General features: G+C 41.2%; 1 protein-coding gene across 1 annotated transcript in view; it reads left to right on the top strand.

Moving 5' to 3' along the window:
- The window catches only part of LOC114775924 (receptor activity-modifying protein 1-like), a 33,867-nt gene that overhangs the window by 794 nt on the left and 24,303 nt on the right, over positions 1–8,770 (top strand). The gene's annotated exons all lie outside the window — the stretch shown is intronic.

The following is an 8,770-nucleotide window of genomic DNA, read 5'->3' as shown; positions in this document are numbered from 1 at the left end:
ATGGGATCGGGCACGCAGTGGCGGTTACTTTGCAGAATCGTGCCATCTCCAGCGGTGGTGGTGATGCCACCCGTGTCACTGCATGCCTCTGGCTCCTTTTCACTGATTGACAGATCGTGTGTGTGTGAGTGTGTGTGTGATGCTGAACAATGGCTGTCTGACGCGCTTGTTTCATTGTCCTGCATTTATTTATGTGTGTGTGTGTGTGTGTGTGTGTTGGCGACAGAGATACCAGAAGGACAGTGAAGCTTGGTCAGTGTTAGGCCCTTGGCACTTTTCCACAAGGTTGCCTATAATGCAAAAGCTAACATGGGTGCATTTTTATTTTATTTATTTTTTAACGCAATTATTGCTTTGCGACTCAGGTCCCACTTCGTTTAGTTGCTGCTTTTCGAATGATGAATTCAGAAGGATTCCCACTAGTGTACACGTGTTGTAATGGACACAGAAATGAGAAAGGAGATGCTGAAAGGGCTTTCGATGCACATTGCGGCAAATAGATTTCATTGGCATTGAGCTTCATACAAAGAACAAAGTTGTAGGGCCACTGTGTGCAATTATTATGCAAGGATTTAAAACATTTTTTTTGGTGTTGCCAAAAGGGCAAATTTAACATTAAATTTACTAAATGCATGTTGTGAGGTTTGTAATCTTTTTTTCATGTGAAAATTGTTAATTCCTTTATTCCCTCTCTCATTCATTCAATGAAAAGGACAGACATCTTGTTCCACGGACAATAAACCTTGTAGCAGTGCTATACATTTTTGCAGTATATCCGCAGTACATTTTTAATGCATTATAAGATATAATGAGATTTTTGAGAAAAGTGAGAGCAGCAGTGAGAGCCCCCACGGTCTGCTTTAACTGGTAAAATTCAGAGAAATTATGATTATATCAACAGTTATTGATTATAGTTACTGCCTTAATATCAATTATAGGAGTGTAGAATCAACAGTTAATTTCTTTATATGTTACCCACACGGTTTCTGTTCGGTGGTGTAAGATGGGACGTCATGGAGCCATGACATTCCTGTTCCTTTGTTGTGCATGGAGATTCAACACCCCTGTTTTTGCATGCCCTTTGTCGAACGGCATTGCAACAGTTGCCGGCCCTCCTCCGAGCCAAACGTGTGAGGTCGGGACCGTCGGGACCGCCCGCTCTCTTTGTCTTCCCCAGACAGGAGGCACAGGGGGCGTGACGTCAGAAACAACAGGTTCTGATTGGTCTGTGACAGCTTCCTGTAGGCCAGGGGTATAAAGATCTGTTCACATGTGGGGAAGGGACTTTATCTTTCTTTCTCAGCTGTTTTCCATCGGAAGCCTTCCGGCTTTTTGAGTCTTTTCTCTCTCTCTCCCTTTACTCTTTCTTTTCATCTTGGTTTTCTCTGTAACATTGGTACCCCTTTTACTTACAATATTCATATGTAACTGCAATAAACATTTACTGGTGTTAATAAATTAGAAACTGTTCATCCTTTTAACCTCTATTGTGCCATGCCTCTTTCAGCCAGGAAACATCAAGTTGGAGTGGTTTGAATACAGTGCTTTTGTGTGTAGAGAGAGAGAGTTTTTTACTCTTTTCTACCCCGGTTTTACAGTGGTCAGTAATTCCATTTACTGAATTCACTTTAGCTGAGCCTAGTGAAGTATGATATGATCATTGGATGTTGGGTGAAGTTAGATGAATTCAGTAAACAATGACTAAATGAATCAAATGATATATAATTAAACAACTTATAGCAATGAGTCAAAGTTGTCGTATGGTGAGTGTCCCCTGGAGGCCCTTTTCACGTCTACGTTACAATCACTTGGGTCATGTAACCAAAACCATTCTCACCCCAACTCATCAAATATTGAGAGATGGGCAGGCGGCGCTGCATCAGAACACACACACTAACACACACACGCGCGCGTGTGCGAAGTGTAGCGTAGTGTCTGTGTTATCAGTGAAAGCCGCTCTGCTCCGGAAAAAATAAACACGTACGCTATCGTTCAAAAGTTTCGGATCGTTTAGAAGCGTCCTTTTTTTTTTTTTGGTTAAACAATTGTTCTGTCCACCAAAGACGCTAGTTCAGAATCTATCTGCGTGTTCCGTTTGGTAGTGTACATCAGTGGTTCCCAACCTGGGGGGGCACCACAGATCGTGGGGGTGGGGGGCAAAATTGTATCTGTGCTGACGTCAGCAAGATTATACAAACATTAAACGTGTATGATCCAAATAACACAGCCAATTGGATAATCAGAACTCTGTATTATCCTGTGTAGACTAGTGCTGTAAATCTTGGCCTGGGTGGGGTGGGGTCGGGTCGGGTCGGGTCGGGTGAACTTCCTGTCTGTACGCGGCGCGGACATGGGGCGAGAGGAGGCAGCATCCAGCATCACTTGGGATGAGGTGAAGACCGCCGTCTGGTCTTAATGTTGTGGCAGTTCCGTGGTGCCGCGGGGGGGACGACAATGGACAGTCATAGTCACACAGCAAAAGTTCAGCAACAGCGTGGACAGTCTGACGGAATCGGCAGGCAGAAAGCATAAACGATGGGCCGGCGAAGGTCGAGGGACACCGTAGCTCGTTGTTTTAGCAATGGAAATAGCATATGGCACTGGCGTGTTGCACAAACAATGAAACCCAAGGGGTGCCACTGGGAAGGCCAACCTTTTTATGTTGGCGGCTGAACGAGATCCGTGACAGTCCCCCTGGAGACACTCAGGGTTAAGTGTCTTGCTCAGGGACACAAGGGTTTTACGCGAGTGTGTTACCCAATAAGCTACTACCACCCTTTTGGGGGTTGGGGGGTCCTGGCTTGTCGTGGACGCAGGCAGGCAGGGCTTCAGGGAAAAAAGGTTGGGAACCACTGGCATTCATGGTCCTGATATGTTTAACAAACTTCCTTAAATCTCTGGAAATAGTTTCACCCCCTAGATGACAGCTGGGTGTCTCCTCTCCAAGATTAGATCTTCAGAAGGCACACTTGACGAAAGGGAAAGTGAAGTGATTGTGAACGTGATACACAGCAGCACAGCACACGGTGCACACAGTGAAATTTGTCCTCTGCTTTTAACCCATCACCCTTGGTGAGCAGTGGGCAGCCATGACAGGCGCCCAGGGAGCAGTGTGTGGGGACGGTGCTTTGCTCAGTGGCACCTCAGTGGATCGGGATTCAAACCTTCTGATCAAATCTTCTGCCCGGGAACCTTCTGATTACGGGGCTGCTTCCTTAACCGCTAGGCCACAACTGCCCCTGATGATGATGTGACATCCCATAGTGCCATTGCAATCGGTGGCTTTAAGTAGGTGTTTGCATGGGTTATGTCTACTTATGTCACTTATTCCACTTATTTATTATTAAAAGACTCTCTGTCTTGTTTGTGTTAATGGCTGTAGTGATAAGTACTGCATGTCATGGATTGCTCTGCATTTTTAGCCCTGTTTATCCATGAGCAATGACGCTTGTAGCATCTTCAGTATTCAGGATTCACAGAACTAGATAGAAATAAGAAAAGATAAGATTTGCGTAAAAACGTAAACATATAAGGCAACCAGCTGCAAACTTTTTACTTTTTCCAACCTTTTTTTTGTATTTATACTGCGTCCTTGTGTTTAGTCCTTGTCGGGTCATTGAATGTTTGTCCATGTGTTTCCATGGTCCAGTCTTGTGTACTGTTGTTATGAATAAATCCGCCATCTTGTGAAAGTCGAACGTATGAGTCCTGTTTGCACCGATCCTCTGTTCTGACAGATGTTTTAATAAAATATGTTTAAAATATTTTATACTTCCCCCTTCATATCAGGAAAAGGACAATATAAAACCAACCACTGGGAACCACACCAGCCCTTGTACTGTCTTTAATGTAAACCATTTCCTTACAATACCATACAGGCGTTCGTGTAACTGTTAAGGCAGCTTCTCCCACCTGGCCGAAATCTTTTCCTCTCATTTCCCGGCTGAAACAGTAATCCATGTTTTTATTACCTCCCGATTAGATTACTGCGCTAACATGCTCTGTGACCTTCCTACCAGCACAAATCAACAAGCATCCACACAACCAGTCACCCAAGTTCTCAGACAGCATTACATCTACATCCTGGATGGCTGAAAAGTTCCTTAAATTTGAGTCAATTGAAAACTAAAAGACTTTCAAATCACACAAGGCAATAATTTATTAACAACAGAACACGAATGTTTTAACAAATGTTTAAACTGAGAAATTGTACACTTTTATTTACCAAATGAGCTCAGGTCCCAAGGGTCAAATATTACTATTATATTATTGTTTCCTTATAGACTCAAGAATATTCTACATCCATTCCAGACAAGGAAGACGCTCTGATTTGTTTCGTGTTTTTCACGTTATGTTCTCTTTTCCACTTCATTGTAAAGAAAGGGCATCCGAAGATTCGTCATTTTCTCCCACCCATCAGAAGTATCCTGAAATCGAATTATTGCTGCTATTGCGTATTGCGGAAGTGACATTGTCTCTACGGCGGGATGGGAGATACAGGAAACAGAAACCGGGATTAAACTCGAGGAAATAACGTTGCGTCTCGTTTTAGTCAACAAAAATTAAGAGCCTTTTTTGTATAGGTTTTACCTTGTAATCCATATTTAGTCTCATCTTTATTTGTCAACAATATTACAAGATATATTTTGTTATAGCTGTCATCACGTCATCTCATCTTCATCACGTCAAAAAGGTCCTTTGATTAAAATATTTCATCATAAATTTTGTTGACAAAAACAACACTAGCCAAGACTAATTTGAAACGGACTGTTTCAAAGTATGAAAATGTTCAGACGAGTCTAAATTCGACATTCTTGCAAGTAATCCTGGATGCTGTGTCCTCCGAGCTAAAGAGTAGGGAGTTCTTCCAGGGTTCATTTAAAAAAATCCTGCATCTCTGATGGTATGGGGGCGCATAGGGGCATACAGTATGGGCAGCTTGCATGTCTTGTAAGGATCTATGAATGCTGGAAGGTATATAAAGGTTTTACATCAACACATACTAAAATTTCTCAATTTAAGGATTTGTCATGTTAGCCGTGTTGTGCTGAAAATAAAATATTGAGTTATTTGGAAGTGTCTTAGTGTGTATTAAATTTAAAGAATGTCCCAATTTTTGGGGGGGGAATTCGGGTTGTAGAAGCCTCTCCATCTCTTTTTAGAACCTAAATGTAAATGTAAATGTCATGCCAGGGTAAATGTCTTTCATCACACATAGCAGGAGTAGTGGTGTAGAAGTTTATAAAAGAAAAATCCCAGGCGAGAGATACGCGGCAGCATTGAAAAGTGCAGCTCCAACTTGCATTATTAATTCGTTCGCCACTGTTCCCTTCTTCCACTTATCTTTGAATGAGACCCACCTTCAGGATTTGCTAACTGAAGTCAACAGGCGTGAAGAGGTAAATGGAAGGTTCAGCAGGTTCAAATGAAGCAGCACACTGAGATGTTTCGCTATTTTATTTTACACTGAATACCACGAACAGTGAATGAAATGAATGCTACCCTTCAAAAGTAACACTTTTTAGAAATAACACTTACTCAAAATAATATTTCACCTGAATATTAAAGTTATTCTGTCCTATAAAATATCTAGTGGCTCAGCATTAACCCTTAGATGTCATCAGTCTAAAATTAGCTCATAATTTTTTGTTCTTTTGTAGAAGAACAACTTCTTCTGTAGTTGTTCTTTTTTGTTAAAACTGATTAGGAGTAAAGAGTCAAAAAGGCAAAAACACATACACACACACACACACACACACACACACACAAAATGGTCGTTGAGATGGTATCATTGCTGTTCTGTGCAATTCAGTTAATGTGATAACATGTTTTTAAAAAAAGAAAAGAAAGAGTTCTGGTATAAAACAAGTATTTAAATTATTTTGCTTTACTAAAATTCAAAAACAGAAACACATTGAGTGTAGGATCCAGTGGTTAAGCAGACAGTCTGAAGGTATAAAAGAAAAAGGTCATGGACATATCATTTTCAGCTTAGCCCCATATTTAATATTTCAGTTCTCTGTGTTGTCGTAGTTTTTTTTGGTTTGTAACATGACACATTTTTGTTCTATTGTAAATATTTTTCTTAGAATTTTTTTCAGTTTTGGTAATAAGGTAATGGTAATAGCCCTGTTGTGAGAGGGTGAAGTAGATGTCAGTATGAAGTGAAAAGTTATGTTCGCACCCCTCCCCCACGAACGTCAGACACTCCTTTTTTCATTAGCTAATATGCAGATTAAGAATTCAGAGGACTCCATGGCGTGCGTTATTCTAGGCAAGGCGAACACAAGATGAATGCGGCCTTAATGCGTCAACCTTTCTGTGCAACTGGCAGGACACTTCCTGCATCCGAAGCCAGAGTGAAAAGGGGAAGCACCGCTCTGGGCCCACTGAACCTCAGAGCCAAATGTTTCTTGGAGGTTGCCATGGTTGGGCCCAGACTGATTATGATGCCGCTCGATCTGCTACTGCATAATTAGCCCTGCCTGGGAGAGGGTCTGCAGTGGCTCCTAATCTGCTTTTAGTGACAGGATGCCCCATTGCCTTCCCCAAAGCACGAGGAGCGTCGACTCAATAGTGGACAAACCCATTCGGACATGAGTGATTTTCCTCGGAATAAGAAATGGGATATTAGAGATTTATTCACATGACAGCCCTCTGGCATGGGGACAATAAAAAGGGTATGAGCAAGATTGGTGTTACTTTTTACTCATAAAATATCTAGAACAAACATGTATCAAGTGTAGATGGTGACAGGGGGGGTCTGTCTCTCTCTCTCTCTCTCTTGTTTGTTCCTGTGGCCTGAATTACACACGGCATCCACTCTTCCATTTCCCACGATCCCGCTGCAGGAATGAAGTCAACCCTGTGTTGATGGATGCTTGGTAGCGTGGTGGTTTGTCCAGCCTCAGTTTTTTTTACTTGACCTCATTTTTATTTCAGTCACTTGCTGTGTGGGGGGTAGAGGTTACCCAAAGAGATGAGTTTGAGCTCATCTACTGGTTTTGAACACCTCTATTATCTGAACCATATTAGACTGCACAATGGGATGCCTGAAACTGCTGTTCAGAAGAACTCATTTATCATTGGTCATCCACCAAACCTGCAATCTCGTTGGTTTTCTATGGCCTTCTTGGACAGGAGAAACCAACTACCCACCAGTTGTTTGTATTAGTTGTGTGTAATTATTTCTGACAACCTGAAGATTAACTCTAATTAATAACCATAATATGGGAGAAGCTAATGGTGATTATTGACAGCTCTTCTTCTAGAAGATTTAAACCCACTGCAGTCACACACCAGTCATGCAAGGCCTAAATTGTTCAAACCTGCATTTTATAAGAATTTACCTATAGATTTTCAGTTCCTTAATACCAACAAGGAATTTTCTCCAAAATATCAGATTTAATTCTGCCCAATATGGCAACATGCCCTAGTTTGTGCAAACTCAAGCACAATGCATCATTTAAGGTGGAAGATGTAAAGGAGGTGGAAGATGTACAGGCCAAATGTTTGGACACACCTTCTCATTCAATGTGTTTTCTTTATTTTCATGACCATTTTCATTGGAGTTATGTGTGTGGAGTTATGTACTTGACAAAAATAGGTGAAATAACTGAAAACATGTTTTATATTCTAGTTTCTTCAAAATAGCCGCCCTTTGATTACTGCTTTGCACAATCTTGGCATTCTCTCGATGAGCTTCAAGAGGTCGTCACCTAAAATGGTTTTCCAACAGTCTTGAAGGAGTTCCCAGAGGTGTTTAGCACTTGTTGGTCCCTTTGCCTTCACTCTGCGGTCCAGCTCACCCCAAACCATCTCGGTTGGGTTCAGGTCCGGTGACTGTGGAGGCCAGGTCTCCACTTTTTGTTAAGTACATTCATAGTTTTGATGCCTTCAGTGAGAATCTACCAACGTAAATGCCCATGAAAATAAAGAAAACACATTGAATGAGAAGGCATGTTCAAACCTTTGGCCTGTACTGTACATCACAAAGCAGCATCCCGTGTTTGGTTGTATTCGCGCACATAGCACATTGTGCAAAAAATAATAAGACCATAAATAATCAATAAAATAAATGATTAAAGGGTTATTTCTAAATTTAAATCATAATAATAATAACAGACTGTCATGATACCTGACATGTAGGTAACAGACGTTTCTGTTGGTGTTTTTTGCGTAGTTTTTCATTCCGGTTCAGTGATCAGGCCAAAGAGGAGACCAGTCTTGTATGTATGCTCTATATGTGTCTGCAGATCCCTGGGACAAGTATGTCTCCATTGTGTTCGCGTCTTGCACGCTTGTTGCTGTTGCACGAGAGTGATTTCTTAGTCACAGTGCGTCCTGCACAGACCTTTGCTCAGAGTCTAAGTATGCACCTCAGTGCCTGAGCGAGATCATCACTGAATTTGTTATGGGTGACTGTCAGCATTTAGGGTCTTCTAATGCATTTCTTTGGTTTCTTTCAATTTATTTGAATTCTAAGTTCAGTTTGATTTTTTCTTTAAAGAAAATATAGGATAAATGTACATTTTCAAACTGGCACTAAATTCAGCAGCATGTGATAAATGTTCACTAGTGTAACGTCAAAGGCATCCTTAGGATGTATGTACAGTACTGTGCAAGTTGTCAAACTTTTGCGCAGTACAGAAAATAGATACAAGAAAAGCGCATGCTAGTCATTTTGAAGAAGGAACTTTTTAATTAAGAGTTTTAATTAACATTTTATTTGCCACATACTACTTTTATTTAGTAAACTCGTTCCAGAAGA

This window comes from Denticeps clupeoides, unplaced genomic scaffold (genome assembly GCF_900700375.1).
Source record: "Denticeps clupeoides unplaced genomic scaffold, fDenClu1.1, whole genome shotgun sequence".
In the NCBI taxonomy this organism is placed as follows: Eukaryota; Metazoa; Chordata; class Actinopteri; order Clupeiformes; family Denticipitidae; genus Denticeps; species Denticeps clupeoides.
Note: the sequence above shows the minus strand (reverse complement) of the source record. Positions and strands in the feature narration are given on the sequence as shown.